The sequence below is a fragment of the Pinus tabuliformis genome, chromosome 2_1, assembly GCF_031772625.1.
Source record: "Pinus tabuliformis cultivar Carrire ecotype Pingquan chromosome 2_1, CPIR1, whole genome shotgun sequence".
Classification (NCBI taxonomy): domain Eukaryota; kingdom Viridiplantae; phylum Streptophyta; class Pinopsida; order Pinales; family Pinaceae; genus Pinus; species Pinus tabuliformis.
In genome coordinates, this window is record NC_142299.1 from 836,605,419 (window position 1) to 836,623,806 (window position 18,388).

Sequence of the window (18,388 nt, forward strand, 5' to 3'; positions counted from 1 at the left end):
ATTCCCCTTCATTCAGCTCGAAGTACAAGCAGCTGAATCATGCAGCCGGGCAAGTGGAGGATGACTGATGATTATCTCGAGTTTTGGGAGCCAAGCCCCCCTGATTTTAAGGAAGCCATTGGTAGCTTCATTTTTATAAGTAGATATGCCTAGGGCCTCAGTAGGGTTGTATTTTTGTTGGATTTTTTCTTATGTAAACTCTGCTCAATTTCGAGCTAATTATTTTGTGACAGTTTCATGTAATCTTGTTACAGTTTTGAGAATAAAGATGGAATCCTTTTTGAGCTACCACTGAGTTACCTCAAAGGGCTAAAGCTCTTGTGTTAGGGCCCAATACAGGTAGCCAAACTCCTCTTTACTTCTATCTGTATGCTTTGTTTCAGTTTGTAGATTAGTTTGTTGTTAGATTTATTTCTTTTATGGTTAAGAATAGGTTTCTTTTGATGATTTAGTAGTTTGCTTCCATTTGTGATTTTTGTAGCAGGTTAAGCAGTGATCAAAAAAGATTCAAAAGGCTAGAAATAGTGCCTTGGCCTCTCTTCCTCCCTTTGGGACCATGATTTGAGGCAAAGACCCTCTTGCTGCCCCAAAAACACAGATTTTCCTCCTTCATAGGACTTCTAGCGTTTGCAGCTTTTTAGAAGGTTAATAGTCCAATCTTGCTTTGCTTTAGTCTTCTTCATCATGATTACTTCCTAATTTGCAATAGCCTTCTTTTATGCTTTCCTTTCCTATAGTATTTCTCAGCATTTCCTTTCATATATCATAGTTTAGACACTTTTTATGTAAAACTCTATTTTTCCTCAGTACATTCACTTCACTTGTTGCTTGATTTCCTTGGTTGACTATCAGTTCCTATGTAGTAAATCTTTTCCAGCAGTATCCCAGCTTATCATCAATCATACCCTCCATCTAATCCATGCCCTATTGGTCTCCCAAATCTCACCTCAATTTTGCCTTTGCTTCCAACATTTTTCCTAGGACTTCTTCCTCTCTCCTTGAGCAAATCCAATCATCTTTCTCTCTCCTGGTGGTTCATGGTAGACCGTAGGCACCCTAACACTTCATTCCAACCTTCATACACCTTTTTTACCCCCACTCACACCCTAAAAATAGTGAAAACTTCTCTCAGCCTCCTCTTGTAGGCCTCCTGTAGAAAGTTGTTTTTCCTTCTGTAGATTTCTTGTGTCCTCCTGTAGATTTTCCTGTAGGGTTTCTTTTGAAGGCTGAGTGTGGGAAAAGCCTCCAGAAGGCCACCTGAGACCTCCTATGACCCATCCACACCATCCTACATCCGCTCAAGTGCCAAAACTGCCCTCCAACACCACCTATTCACTGCCTCACTCACACACAAAAAATTACATGCATGTCAATTTCACATAAAAATCCAAAAATATCTTTTTTTGCTTATTTACTTCCAGAAATAGCATAGTTAGATTTTGTTTACTTCCTTGAGTTGGTAATGGAATTCATTTCATGGTTTTAATAGTGCAAAAGTAGAATTAGTTGGTTAATTAGGATTTACTAGGTTTGCTTTACATTTCAGCTTTTCTCCTTTCTGCAGTTAGAATAGCATTTGTAGAGTAATATTTCTTTCCTTCCATAACATATAGAGCTTCTTCTAGAATCCGTAGAAGTTGGCTTGAGCTCCTAGTGATCTCATTCTGGTTGACCAAGTGACAACCTGCAGTGAAAAATAGTACTTGTGCATATAGCACCGATGCTTCCAAGTTTGTTATGAACTACCGGGTTGATAAGAGTAAAGTAGGTAGCCCAGGAGTTACAACATTATTGGTGCAATACTAGTGCTCACCAAGTACACATATAGATCATGAGGTATGGTTGATTGACTTAGGTGCATCCTTTCACTTCACTCCCCATAGAGAGTAGTACTGTGAGTATGAGAAATATGGTGGTGGTGACGTCTCCTTAGGGGATGATAGGAAGGCTAGAATCATTGGTCACAAAAAAGTAAAGTTGAAGTTGCAAGGTGGAAGGGTTGGAACACTTCCATGTGTTCTATATATTCCTGCATTGGCCAAAAATCTTATTTCTGTAAGCAAGTTGGATCATGCAGGTGTAAAAATAGTTTTCGATAAGGATACCTGCAAGATGGTTCGGGGAGCACTGGTATTGATGCGGGGAGTCCAGATTGGAACTCTATACAAGCTGCAAGGTAGCAAAGTTGTTTATGGGTGCAACAGTTCTGTGGTTCTTGAAAGTGGAGTAGAAAATCTAGTGGTCTCTAGAGAGAAGACCATGTTGTGGCATCAAAGACTAGGACATATTAGAGAGAAGAGCCTTCGAATTGTTCATGGTAAAGGTACGGTAGAAGGTATGAGTAATAGCTCTTTGGATTTTGATTTCTGTGAAAATTGTGTATATGGGAAGAAGAATTAGGTGAGTTTCCCCTCTTGTGGTAAGAGGGAGAAACAAATATTAGAGATTGTGCATAGTGATGTGTTTGGACCTGTGAAGGTTCCATCATTGGATAAGTCTATGTACTATGTATCATTTATAGATGACTTCTCAAGGAATACATGGTTATATTTCCTTAAGAATAAATCTGAATTCTTTGACATGTTTAAAGAATTTAAGGCTCTGGTGGAAAACAAGGCAGAGAAGAAGATAAAGGTGCTGAGGACAGATAACGATAGAGAGTTTTGCAGTAAGGAATTTGAAGAATTCTGTAAGAAGTGTGGTATAGCATGGCAGAAGACTAGTCCATATACACCTCAAAAAAATGGAGTTGCAGAAAGAATGAACAAGATGTTGATGGAAAGGGCAAGAAGCATGCTTAGTGGTGTTAGGTTAGGACAAGAATTCTAGGTAGAGGTAGTGGAGACAGCATGTTACCTGGTCAACAGATTGCCTTCATCAGCGTTGGAGGATAAGACTCCATAAGAGGTATGGATTGGTAAGAAACCCTCTCTTTCACATCTAAGGGTATTTGGATGTGATGCATATGTACATGTTCCAAAGGAGAAACAAACCAAGTTGGATAGTAAATCTGAAAAGTGCATTTTTATTAGGTATAAGGATGGTTTAAAGGTTTATAAGGTTTGGAACCCAGTAACAAGGAAGGTTGTGTACAATCGAGATGTGGTGTTTAGAGAGGTGAAAGATGTTATTAAACATGAATTCCAACCAAAGTAATCTGAGAAGATAGAGTTTGCACTAAAGGAGGAAGAATCAGACTCTAAGCAGAGGAGGAATCAGAGGATGAAGAGACATAAAATCCGGGTGTGAGAAGATCATTTTGAGAAAGTAGGCAGCGAGAAAGGTATAGTCCATTTGCTTTCTCTTCAAATTTTTCTTTATCTATTACTGCTGATGATCCCAAAACTGTGAAGGAATTAGTAGATTCAGAGGATGGAAAACTCTGGAAAGAGGCCATGGTTGATGAAATGGCATCTTTGCACAAAAATGAGGGTTTGGATATGGTGGAGCTGCTGGATGGAAGGAAACCGATTGGCAGCAAATGGGTGTTCAAGAAGAAGACAAATTCAAAAGGAAAGGTGGAGAAATACAAAGATCAGTTGGTAGCAAAAGGTTATTCCCAGGTGCCGTGAATTTATTTTGGTGATATTTTTTCTCCTGTTGCCAAGGTAAATTCTCTAGATTACTTTTAGCTAGTTTTGAGGTAGAACAGATGGATGTGAAGACAACATTTCTTCATGGGGATCTGGAAGAGGAGATCTACATGAAGCAACCTGAAGGTTTTGTGGTGAAGGGTAAGAAAGAACTGGTATGCATGTTAAAGAAGTCTCTATATGGGTTAAAACAATCACCAAGGATATGGTATTAGAAATTTGATACATTTATATGGGAACTTGGCTTCACGAGAAGTAAAGCAGATCACTATGTGTATTTTAAACTAATTGGTGACCATGTTATTTATATGGTCTTGTATGTGGATGATATGTTGCTGGTTGGAAATGACAAAAAAATTATCTAGGATTTGAAGACCCAATTGTCCTCCAAATTCGACATAAAATATCTTGGTGCTGCAAACTATATTTTGGGCACAGAAATTAAATGAGACCGGGAAAAGAGGAAGCTCTGGTTAAACAAGAGGAATTATGTTGAGACAATACTGCAGAGGTTTAATATGTAGGATAGTAAATTGGTGAAGGTTCCTATTCCTGTAGGTATAAAGTTATCTGCTAAACAGTGTCCCAAGACACAAGAAGAGGAAGAGGACATGTCCCATGTTCCATATGCAAGTGCAGTCGGTAGCCTGATGTATGCCATGGTATGTGCTATACCAGACATTGCACATGCAGTGGGAGTATTAAGTAGGTTTATGTCAAAACCAGGGAAGGAGCATTGGACAACAGTGAAGCGGTTTTTCAGGTATTTTCGTTGCACTAGTGATTATGGTTTGTGCTACCAAGGAAGACCAGGATTGGACAGAGTGTTGTGTTGGAAATAATACTGAGAGGGGGGGTGAATCAGTATTATCAGATCAATAAAACCTTTTCAATTTCATACTCAGAAACATATACGCGACTTCAGTTAAGTGAATCCGCGTGTACACGCGACTGTGTCTAAAGCAACTAGCGTATATGCAGATATCTTATGATTCAGTTAATCTTATCTTCAGTAAATGCATCAGAACATTATTAAGCAATTTAACAGTAAACAGGTGCAGTATAACAGAACAGAACATCACACAAGAGCCATACACATGAACACCATGATATAAGGTGGAAACCCAATGTGGGTGAAAACCACCTGCTGCAATTCGTCTCTTTCTTCTTTAATGAGAAACTTCTTTTACAATATACTGGTGCAGTCCTTTACCAGTATGCAGGCTACAACCTGCAGAGGGCTACAACCCTCTCTTTCGTTTTCCAACCACTTCTGGAAGGGAGCTACAACCCCCTCAGCTCTTGTACTAGCTGATCCATTTACTAGTACGTAGGTGCTGACCCTACAACCTTCAGGGACCACGTTTCATCAATTTTCAGACTGGATCCAAGAGTACAAAGCAAACATTACCGCAATACAATCATCAACTTATACTTGCATCATAATTCATTAAACAACCCAATACCGAATCACTGAAACCCTGTCATCAAGAACACAGAACCCAAACCAGAATCTAGAACTCTGCAACAACCACCAGAATCAGCAACAACCTGAAATATCAACCCTTATCATGCATACGCTACTTCACTGTACCAAAACCGCATGTATACGCGCTTTCTCCAAAGGCAACCCGCGTGCAGATCTAGAAATGATTACTTCTGCCTTTGCTGTCAGATCCGACCCTTGCCAAGCGTCCCGAACAGATAACCAACAATACCAGATCCTCTCACTGCGTCAGACACCCATACACTCTATCTTTGCCTAGTGATCTTCTCCTTATATAGCCTTAGGCCTTGTTCAATACCAAGAGCCAAAACCATAGAAACACAATACCATCAACTTCAAAACTAGGGATCGACACGCCCGTCGAGACACAATGGTCCGAAACCATAGGCACAACTTCCAAGGACTAACCGCCATGGACCAAAGGTACTTTTCCACATACACGCGCTTTTTCTGAAGCCAACATGCGTGTACACGCGACTTGGGCTTAACAAACCTGCGTGTATGAACTTCCTTGGCAAGCTATACTAGGATCTGTCTTCTGATTAAGTTGCCATCTCCTGTACCAACTTCTGAGCATCTGTACCAACCTCTGAGTGAGTTGCCATCAAGGACAACACTTGAATCATAATGCCAACAATCTCCCCCTTTGGACTTGATGGCAACCACCACACCAAGTCACTCTCCCCCTTTGACATCAAGGGCAAAGGGTGGACCAAGATATTCTCTTCTTTGGTATACCCTCTCCTGTCCATACTGCTGTCCATACTCCCCCTGAGTACATGCTGAAATCTCCAAATGTGCTCCCCCTTTGTGTATGCCAAGGTGTACCAATCTGCTCTTGCTGAATTGTGCTGTTCATGCTCCCCTTGACTGTAGGCAAGATCTGCAAAAGATGTTCTTCAAGAAGAACAAAGTCTTATACATCATAGAAGACCTTCCTATCACCAAAAGACTCAACATACATTCATCACCCACCCTAGTGGGGATATACCAATATTGACTCATCTACCTAACCATGTGAAGATGATAATACATGAACATTTCATCATTCATCCCAGGCATAGTGGGGAAACCAACATAGGCCGTTACATGACCTTGACATCATAAAAGAGATACATGACATAGTGATGAAATATCTAGACCAAGACTTATGAACGCCACCAACAGCATCATGATCTGTACCATAAGCATCAGCCTGCAATACCATTCCTAAACAGTAAGATGTATCATTTAGCTTCATAGACTTTATCAACACCTTCTAACCATAATGCCAACAATGCATTATTTGAAGAATATTCTCCCCCTGAGTGTAAGCCAACCATGTCTGAACCATTTCCTGAGTCTGTTCTGCTCCCCCTGAGCCTGAGCCAACCATGACTACCCTCTGTTCTGCTGCCCTTTCTCCATATACGCGACTTTGCAGCCTGTAACTCGCGTATATACGCGACTTGTCTTCATTATATAAGCGTATGCAGGATGGAATACTGAATTTCACTTTCAGATTCCCCTGTGTCTGTTATGTCAGCTGACTGAGCTATCCCACACCTTTCTGTCTCTGTCTTCTTCAATTCCTGCAACTGTGATGATGTATGGTCCTTTTGTCTTGAATTTTGAAATCTGCTCCTGCATTCCCTTGCTTTATGCCCATAGTTGTTGCATGTATAGCACCTTATATTTTTCATGTTCCTTCTATCACAATCAATTGCTTTGTGTCCATATGCATTGCAGGCAAAGCAATACCCTCTGAAGTACCTGGGATGCGATGATCTTTCTTGAACCATTCTACTTCTGCATCTGGCTGCAACATGTCCAAGATTATGACATACATAACATTCAACATTATTCAGCGGAGGAAATAATCGTCTATCATGTCCATAGTTAGGAGTAAAGGATCTTCCTTGAGGAATTTCTTTCCTTGGTTGTTCCTTGAGCATTTCAGATTTCTCATTAGAGTTTCTTGTCTCACCTTGTGAACTAGATTCACCTTCAACATATTCATGAAAACCAAGACCAGTCTTGATAGCAGGAGATCTTTGACTATTAAGAATATCATCCAAGACTTTAGAACTATCTTGAAATCGTAAGAGCTTATCCTTTTCTTCTAGTTTACCTTTCAAGATATTTACCTCAACCTGATGTTGTTCTTCCTTTTTCAGATACTGCTTCCTTAGGTCTTCTTCTACTTTTCTCCCTTCTTCCACTTGTCGCTTTAGTTTGATCACTTCATGTTCTTGATCTTCAAGATCTTCTTTTAGAGAGAGGATCTTTGATTCAAGTCTCTGAATAGTTGTGCTCTGATCTTTTGCTATATCCTGCAATCTCTCCCTTACTCTGGTTTCTGTTTCCAATAGTTCTTTTAATTTGGCAGTTTCTTCAGTTTCTGCATTCTTCTCTTCATGTGCCATGAGACTTTTAATATCATCGCTATTATTGGATGAAGCATTCTTCTTCTTGTGCGCCATGAGACTTCTAATATCTTCACTATCATTTAATGAACTTTTAATATGGGAATAATAGCTTCTACCATCTTCTTCATATATCCTTTCTTTGTTATGAGGACATCTAGCAGCATAGTGACCAACTCTACCACATAGAAAACATTTGAAAGGTAGCTTATCTTTGAACCGTCCAGTTCCCCGTTCAAGATTCTTGACAAAATTTACCTCATCTTCTTCCTCTGACACTTCGAATGCGGCCTCTGGTGGTACCTCTTGTCGCATTTCAAAAGCAGTTAAGATCCCGTGAAGCTGTGACATGGTAATTTTCCGCACATTCTCCTTTTCTTCTATGGCAGATACTTTAGAATCAAATTTAGTAGACAGAGATCTCAAAACCTTTTGAACTAAGACAACTTCCTCAAATTCTTCACCCAGATCCCTCATACAATTCACAATCTCATCCATACGCAGGAAATAATTAGCTACGCTTTCATTACTTCGCATCTTAAGAGTTTCATACCGGATTCTGAGAGTTTGAAGCTTCGCTATTTTTACCTGATCATCTCCTTCGTAGCTTGTAACGATTTTGTCCCATATTTCCTTAGCTGATTTGAGATGCATGATCTTCATAAATTCTGATTGAGTCAAAGTACTCAATAGGACATTAACTACTTTGGCATTGAGCTCATATTGCTTTTTCTCTGCTGGATCTGTAGGAGTTGCTGATGGGAATTTGTATCCTCCTTCAACGAGTCCCCAAACTTCTGCTCCAAGAGACTGTAGATATGCAGTGGTTCTTATCTTCCAGTGAGTAAAATTGTTCCCGTCAAAGACTGGTGGCCTGATGTGTGCCTCTCTTTCTGGATTAGCCATTTTGATGGATCTTTTCCTTCAAGCGATCAAGCTTCCTCTGAAGGACCTGCTCTGATACCAATTGTTGGAAATAATACTGAGAGGGGGGGTGAATCAGTATTATCAGATCAATAAAACCTTTTCAATTTCATACTCAGAAACATATACGCGACTTCAGTTAAGTGAATCCGCGTGTACACGCGACTGTGTCTAAAGCAACTAGCGTATATGCAGATATCTTATGATTCAGTTAATCTTATCTTCAGTAAATGCATCAGAACATTATTAAGCAATTTAACAGTAAACAGGTGCAGTATAACAGAACAGAACATCACACAAGAGCCATACACATGAACACCATGATATAAGGTGGAAACCCAATGTGGGTGAAAACCACCTGCTGCAATTCGTCTCTTTCTTCTTTAATGAGAAACTTCTTTTACAATATACTGGTGCAGTCCTTTACCAGTATGCAGGCTACAACCTGCAGAGGGCTACAACCCTCTCTTTCGTTTTCCAACCACTTCTGGAAGGGAGCTACAACCCCCTCAGCTCTTGTACTAGCTGATCCATTTACTAGTACGTAGGTGCTGACCCTACAACCTTCAGGGACCACGTTTCATCAATTTTCAGACTGGATCCAAGAGTACAAAGCAAACATTACCGCAATACAATCATCAACTTATACTTGCATCATAATTCATTAAACAACCCAATACCGAATCACTGAAACCCTGTCATCAAGAACACAGAACCCAAACCAGAATCTAGAACTCTGCAACAACCACCAGAATCAGCAACAACCTGAAATATCAACCCTTATCATGCATACCCTACTTCACTGTACCAAAACCGCGTGTATACGCGCTTTCTCCAAAGGCAACCCGCGTGCAGATCTAGAAATGATTACTTCTGCCTTTGCTGTCAGATCCGACCCTTGCCAAGCGTCCCGAACAGATAACCAACAATACCAGATCCTCTCACTGCGTCAGACACCCATACACTCTATCTTTGCCTAGTGATCTTCTCCTTATATAGCCTTAGGCCTTGTTCAATACCAAGAGCCAAAACCATAGAAACACAATACCATCAACTTCAAAACTAGGGATCGACACGCCCGTCGAGACACAATGGTCCGAAACCATAGGCACAACTTCCAAGGACTAACCGCCATGGACCAAAGGTACTTTTCCACATACACGCGCTTTTTCTGAAGCCAACATGCGTGTACACGCGACTTGGGCTTAACAAACCTGCGTGTATGAACTTCCTTGGCAAGCTATACTAGGATCTGTCTTCTGATTAAGTTGCCATCTCCTGTACCAACTTCTGAGCATCTGTACCAACCTCTGAGTGAGTTGCCATCAAGGACAACACTTGAATCATAATGCCAACATGTTGGATATTCCTGGCTTTTTTGATGTAGACTGAGCTGGAGATCTGGATCAGAGAAGATCTACAAGTGGGTATGTGTTTAACTTATTTGGAGGTGTAGTTAGTTGGATGAGTACGAAACAATCTGTAGTGGCACTATCAATTACAGAGGCAGAATACATGGCATCCACTCATGCAAGCAAGGAAGTAGTTTGGTTGCAGAGATTGTGTTCAAGTATGGGGTTAGTACATGGAGCTATAAGGATAGACTATGATAGCCAAAGTGCATTTTTCTTGGCAAAGAACCCTGCATATCATTCAAAGACAAAGCACATTGATGTTCAATATCAATTTCTGAGGGATATGATAGAAGACAAAAAGTTGTTGCTGGTAAAGGTGGACACTTTGAAGAATACTATAGATGCATTGACAAAATCTGTGAGCTCTGAGAAGTTCTCTTGGTGTAGAGAAACAATGGGCATTGCAGGGCTGGATAAATGACTAAGCTCTCTTGTGGCCCCCTGTGGAAAGAAAACAACAAGTGGGAGAATGTTGGGTTGTATTCTATTCTTTCCACAACTAGCCCACGTAGTTAACCGAGGGGTTAGGGGGGGGGAGGCCCTTGTTCGTTGTGCCAATTGTGTAGCAGGGGGGTCACACGGGGTTTGAGGGGTGCAGGTAACCCCACTCTATGGGTTTTGGGGCAGCACCCCAGAAAATTTTGGTTTCAGACCCTATGTTAGGTTGGGCGGAGCCACCTATGGTTGTGTGCATGATTTTCACACATGGTTTTGGATGCGATGGTTTTCGGTCCATGGTTTTGGACGTGATGGTTTTCAGTCCATGGTATTGAATTCTTTGGCATGTATAAATATGTATTGTAACATTGAAAGGAACATAATGAAAAATCAAGCTGGTAGTCTCAGTTTTGGGATCCAAGGGAAAATCTCTGTGTATATGTGTTTTATGTTTTATGCTCTCGCATTGTTTATTTTATGTGTTTTAGAATTCGTATGCAGGTAATTTTTGTATGGGGTTAAAACTTACATTTCCATCTCATCTCCTCCGTTAGCAAAGATGAGACTATTTCATCAAACTACAAGGCAATTGTATTGCTACCTATTGTAATAACCAGACTATCCCACGAATCTAGTAGATAACACAACAAACTGATGAACTTATCTTCATCTAAAATTTTAATATCAACAGATGATAACTGACTTACCACAGTATTAAATGTGTTCCTATGCTCTGTCACCAAGTCTCCATCTTTCATGCTCAGGTTATACAACTTTTTCCACCGGAATAGTTTATTCACCAGAGACTTAGATTGGTACAAGGTCCCTAACTTGTCCCACAAAGCCTTAGCCATATCTTCCCCTGATACATTAAACAATACTAAATCTAAGACACGCAATCATATTATCCTCTTTTCCTTCCGATCTAACTTCTTCCATTCTTCATCAGACACTCCCATTGTTTTAGTACCCAGATCTACCGAGATCCACTAATCTTTATCCACCAACAAATCCTACATCTTGAGTTTCCACAACTCAAAACTCTAACCATTAAATTTCTCAATCTCTATCTTTCCACTTCTCACCATCTTCTTTCACCACCAGAATCGATCTCATAGATCTCCCACTGAATAGGGTCTACCGTAGGCCCGAGTGAAACCCCTCAGCAACAAAGGCGTCCCCTTGAAGCCAAAACAACTCTGATACTAGATGTAGGTTTTAACCCTGTACAAAAATTACCTGCATACGAATTATAAAACACAGAAAATAAACAATGTGAGAGCATAACACATAAAACACATATACACAGAGGATTTCCCCTAAATCCCAAAACCATGACTACCAGCTTAATTTTTCATTATGTTCCTTTCAATGTTACAATACATATTTATACAAAGTTCAATTTTTCTGTGTTGTGCGTCATTTCATCTCAATTGAAAATACTTCATGCTTAGATTGTTGATATCATATGCTTGATTTGTTTGTAGCCCTTTTGTAGTAAGCAATTGTTTCTTTTGCAGGATGTTCTGAATTCAAATTTACAAATGAATTTAAGAGAAAAACTAGGAGGAAATCCTAAAGGCTTTTCTATAGGATATGCTTCTGCAAACTCATCTATATTTGACAGTGCCACAAACATGTCTTGTTCAAACAAACCAACATCTTTATCAAGGTAAGGTTTTGGTTCAAGTTTTTTTAACAAGTAATTTATCTATTTGTTGTTCCACTAGGTTTTACTAGCTTTTTATATTATAATATATTGAGATGTTCAATTTCTGCTTATAAATTGTTTCTGTCAAGCCAAAATGTTCTTGACCTTCTAAGAAAGTCAGATAATCCAAAAGAAAGTGATGCATTAAAGCGCACTATATTAGGAACTTTAATGTATCTAGCTATAGTTTTCCCACAACATGAAACAAGCTACCCTAGTCTTATCTCATCATACCCCTGCTAGGAGAGATTCTATTGTCCTTCAACTGCTGGCTCAACTTTCATGGCACACTAGTATGCAAGTAAGTTTTCCCTAAAGCTATGGATCCATTAGAAAATCCTTCATCAATTAATTAATGTAGCTAGCTATAGTTTTCCCACAACAAGAAACAGGCTACCCCTAGTCTTATCTCACCATACCCCTGCTAGGAGATTCTATTGGCCTTCAATTGGTGGCTCAAATTTCATGGCATGCTAGTAAGAAAGCAAGTTTTCCCTAAAGCTATGGATCCATAAGGAAATCCTTCATTAATTAATCAATTTTAAATAATTATTTTCTAACAATTTATTCAACACATTAGCAAACCATGTTTCTCCACACATTATTGTAATAATATTACAAGAACAAAGTCAAAGTGAGAGATTCCACTACTCTACAAGAGTGTTGAGGTTTGATATAAATCATTGATCATTTTACAAACCATGGATGTAGTAATATTTCTGTAGGATAAGATATCAGTTATATTTCATCTGATAAAGAAATAATAAGTGACTTACAGACTGCAAATCAATAAGTACTTCCTACAATTATGGAAATTGTCAGCCAAACATAAATGGGAATTGTAGTGTGCTTGGTTTTCTATCTCTCAGTGCATCATATTTTAGCAGAACAATGGGTTGGCCTTCAATATGTTTAACAAAAATTTCCCAGTCACCCAGTATTGGACCATGAATATTTGGTGCAAACTACTCAAGACACAGTGGAGAATAGATAAGAAATCCTACCCTAGTGAGGTCATGCTCCCCACCAGCTACAGAGGCTTAAGTTCCCCATGCATGTGAATCAGAAATGACTAAATCAGATTGCAACCGATAACACCATTGGTGGGCTATTGACACCCACAAAATGTGGAACAAATTCCTAATAATCCATATTGATGAGACATGCATAACAACTAGCATTGTCTTGGGCAACTCCAATACCAACATCATTGGCATAACTGGATACCAACATCATTGGCAAGGATGGAGAGAGGAAATTTTATAACCCCATAAGAGATTGTAAAATAACACAATATAGATATATATATATATATATATATATATATATATATATATATATATATATATATATATATATATATATATATATATATATATATATATATATATATATAACTGTAGGCAAAGACACAGCTGTGTCATTCCAGCATCAAGATCCAAACATTAATTCAAGTCACAATGGGCAGATAATACAACATTAAGTTTTTCACATGGGTAGATTTCCTAGGAATCCTAATGCAAATAATAAATTCAGATAAGTTTCATGTAATTTTAGATACCACCAAAAAGCTGGCACCACCAAGCTGGCACCACCAACTCCTCTCGAGCATAAACTTCTTCCTTCTAGGAATAACACCTTCTATATTCCCTTAGTAATATTTTATAAATTTTTACTAGTAGATTTTTCCTAGTAGTTGCTTTTAGGGTCTGCTCCATTTTACCAGGCCTTTTCTTTTAACTAGGATGGGTGATGTTAGGGCGTTATTAGAAATTATATTTTTATCAAATTATAGAATAAATTTTTATCTAATTTCTAATTATATTGTTATCAAATTACAAATTAGATTTTTATCTAAGTTTTAATTGGTAAAATTTTGATGCTGCTTGTATTATGTAATTATATAAAAATATGTTGATGTTTACATTTTGTAATTATGTAAAAATGGAAATGTTTTTTTAGAAAAAAACATGGAGTGGGAAAAGCAATGCCATGAAGTCTTTTATAATTGTTTTTCAATGAACAATGGCATGAAGTCTTTTATAACTGTTTTTCAGTGAGGTCCTTTATAAACAACAACATATTTTTACATAATTACATTAAACAAACAACAACATATTTGTACCAATTAGAAATTGGATTTTTACCAAATTTCTAAATGTTCTTTTTATCTAATTACAAAATATAAACAACAATAGATTTTTAATAATTACATAATACAAACAACAACAAATTTTTACCAATTAGAAAATTTATAAAATCAAATTTATAATTGGTAAAAATCTGTTGTTGTTTGTATTATGTAATTATGTAAAAATATGTTGCTGTTTATATTTTGTAATTAGATAAAAAACATTTAGAAATTTGGTAAATCTAATTTCTAATTGGTAAAAATCTGTTGTTGTTTGTATTATGTAATTATGTAAAAATCTGTTGCTGTTTATATTTTGTAATTATGTAAAAATGGTGATGTTTTTTTAGGAAAAAACATGAAGGGGGGAAACAATGGCATGAGGTCGTTTATAAACATGATAGCATAAGAGTTGAACCATTCTGTCACCTAGGACTGGAGAATCTAATTCCAAGAAAGAAAGAAATTGTCAAAACAGAAAATACAATTTAGCTTCAGCGTTTAGAGTGTTTTTATTACATAGTTGGACTTTTAGCTAACTTGTCTGCAAATTCCACCCTAGAGAGCACTTCTAGAGAGTCATTATGAGATTATTCACCTATAATCCTTTATTTTTTTTTAGAGAACATCCCTTCCTATCGATCTCTTCTACTTTGGGAATATGGCTAGTGGAGAAGGAGGTGCAAGTGGATCGGAAAAGGTAATCTTACTTTGTTTTTATAGAATAATTACAAGATATAATATGTTTTATTTTTTATTTTAGGTTTGAAGTTAGAATTATAATTTTATAATTATACTTTGTGGTAAATCATTGAAACTTGGACAAGGAAAGAATCTGATAACAAAGTCCTTGCTTGAGGATGTTTTTGGGACAGAAGGACTTAAAAACTTTATGCTTTGGATGTTGAATCCTTAATCCATTTTCTTAAGAAAAAATCACCTGAAGCTAGTCAACTAGGTCTAGGTAATCAACAAGCTTTACGAGAATCGATAAATTCCACATCCTCTCTTGGATCAAGAAGAAAATCGAAAAAGTTTCATTAACATCAAACACTAATAATGAAGAACATTGGGTTGAGACATCTTGTGTGGTGGAAACTCCAGGGACCACAAATTCTTGTTCATCCTTAGCTTATGCATCATCTATTGGTAGTTTAGGTAACAAGATAGAGTACGATCCTGTTTCACGGGAGATAAGAAGAACATATGCAGGAAAATAATTCTTAAATAGGCTAAAGGACTCATGCCTTCAATGATTTAGAGTTTATCTTCATCTCACCTTCTCCAAGATTCCACTTCACCTAAAAAAGATGGTGGTACACGACATGGAGAATGAATTTAGTACTGATTGGTCAATTAAGAAGATAAAAATGCAAATGTCACTCAACTGTAAGAGGTTTCGTTGCAACCTTACAAGAAAAATTTAAAACATTCCTCAAGATCAAAGACTGAAATAAATACCATTTGACATACCTTTTAAACTATGGAAAGAACTTGTAAAATCATATAAGAAGTTGGATGCACAAAGTAACGCTGGCGATGAGACCATTCAGGCATTGAGTTTTTCATTAAACATTATTTAGAATGTATTAATACCTATAAGTATCTTAGATGTGTATTTATGTGAAAATAAATTGAATTGGTTTATGTTTAAGGACAAGGCATGCAAGGCGAGGTTAGCAAAGACAAAAGTCACTCATCGTAGTGGTCAAAAAAGTTTAAAAGCACTAATAACAACCTTTGTCAGTATATTAAAAATGTGAAATTTTTTTAATAAAATTTGTACTAGAAGAAAGTCATTGTTATCTAATTTCTCCCTATTTACTGATTTTGACAGGAACTAAAATATGGAAGACCTCCAAATCATTTGGAAAAGGAGGTGCTGTAGCAAAAGAGATGGTTTGAATTTGTTTTTTGGATGGACTCTATGGTATGTAATCTTAGTGGGATTTCGAGTATACTTTTGAACTGTATTTTCATTTTATTTTTTAGTACTATTAGATATTATATATTACCTCATTTTATGGTTAGCATTGTATAACAAAAACATGCGTTGTGTTATGGAATTAATACTAACATGTGACATTGATTTTTTTTGCCAAAATGATATAGGTAATGATTTCCAAGACGATGATCGCAATCATGATCCAGACTATGCTCAACATATATTTAGAGATGATGAGGATGAGGATGATGGTGGTGAAGGAGGAGATGATAATGATGGATGTGTTGGTGGTGATGATGATGTGGATGAGACTAATGAGGATGGTCAAGATGATGATCATGAGGATGATCTTTGTGGTGGTAGCTAGGCATGTACATGCATTATTTTTTATGAAGAAATTATTGTGTAGAATGAGATTGTTATGTTTAGATGGATGTTGTGAATTTACCCTATATCAATGAAACATTTTGATTTGATAATCATACATTGAGTTTGAATTGATTAAAGATGATGATGATACTATCATTATTATATTTTTATTTGTTTTATATATTGGAAAGTATCATCATTAGTTTGATAGAGAATTATAATGTATGAAGATATTGCCATCTTTGGATGTATGTTATTAATTTATAGTAGAATAATGATATTCATGAAATATTTTGATCTGTTAATCACATTTGAATTTTAGTTGTTTTGATTAAAAATAATACTGATCTTATTAGTATTATGTTGCTATTATATATATATATATATATATATATATATATATATGTTGGAAATTGTCAATGAATCATTGTATATGATGACATTGTTAATTTTCTGGATGGATGTTGTCAATTTCCCTTAAATTTCTTTACAAATGATTTTGAATTGTGATATCTTCTTTAATGATATTTAGAAACTATGATATATTCCACTATGCAATTGAAATTGGTAAAATGAATCTATAAAGGAGGTCATATATGTAAAGAAAAATATACTCTACATAAGAAGTAAAATGCGGATGTAACCATGGATGAAAAATTAAAAGTAAAATTGGATGTTAAACTAAGAATTAATACAAAATGAAAACTGTTAGAGTCGGTCTAGTTATCCCTCCGTCAGAGATCAAAGCTCTTTTGCATTTCATGATTAGGTGTCCCATCAGTTTTGATCAGTTGCATTTCGTCAGGCATGCCATAACTCTGATGGAGCGGGTTGTGTCACTCATTCCCCTCGTGCTTGGCACTGCTGGTTCAGGCCTGTTTATTAAAATAAGTCTTCAAAGGTCATTTACAATCATGTTTTAAATTTTGAGGTCTTAGGTCTAGGGTTGAGTCAATTTTGTCTTGAAAAGTCTTAGAAGACCAGCAGGCCAGAGGGATGTCTTTGATAGATCATCACTTCAATAATTTTCATCATTCTACAACTGAATTAGGACTTCTCTTCAAAACTCTGTTTTGAAGATAAGTCGCCATCTCATTTTTGTAAAAATTGTCAAATTTTTCAGTTTTTCAATCGTTCAAGTGCAGCCTTGGTCTTCTTTGCCAGAGCATATCAGAGCTATCCCTGCAAAAAATTATCAGAGAAAATCATTATTTCAACCAATTTTAAAAGGGGAAACCAAAAATGTCAAAGCCTATTAATTTTGAAAAAGTGCCAACAACCAAACATAAGAAAATGGGTTTTGGGTTAAGCAAAAATCAACAAGGAGTCTATATGAAGATATTTCTCCTTTTGCAACCCATTCCACATTCCAAGAGCAAAGAGCAATGTTCTCAGGTGATTTTGTGAGTTTGTGAGCAAATTGGGCCGTTTCCAGGGCGCACGGCGCATCAGGTTGGACGCACAGCGCATCAGTGGTGCGCAGTGCATCAGGCGACAAATTCCAGTGCTATCTTACGCGTGCGCGGCGCATCAGGAACGCACGACGCGTTGGGTGAGGCGCGCGGCGCATTGAAGTTTATTCCCAGACTTTGTCCAAAACACACTCAAACACCTCTTCTCATGCATCAAATCATAGGTAGGCTTTTATCCACGACTCATTCTTGGTTTTGAAAGGTTTATGTAAAGAAATTATGTTATATTTGCCATGAAAAAACCAAGTGTAAAAAACCCTCCTTGTCCATTAATTTGTTGTAAGGATTGAAATGCCAAGATTGCTGTAGGATTTTCAAAAATAAATGTTGCCAAGGTTTTCCTATTTCCTTGGTTTCCCATCCCCTATATTCACCAATATTTTCCCCAATAATTCCTCATAGAACCCTACACTATCCTCCCTCAAATCCTAACCCCTCCCTTCTACTACAAACATACATTCCCTACCTCATCCCAAAC

General features: G+C 37.2%; 1 pseudogene; it reads left to right on the forward strand.

The window, feature by feature from the left end:
* The window catches only part of LOC149203253 (palmitoyl-[acyl-carrier-protein] 4-desaturase 3, chloroplastic-like), a 219,860-nt pseudogene that overhangs the window by 137,977 nt on the left and 63,495 nt on the right, over positions 1-18,388 (forward strand).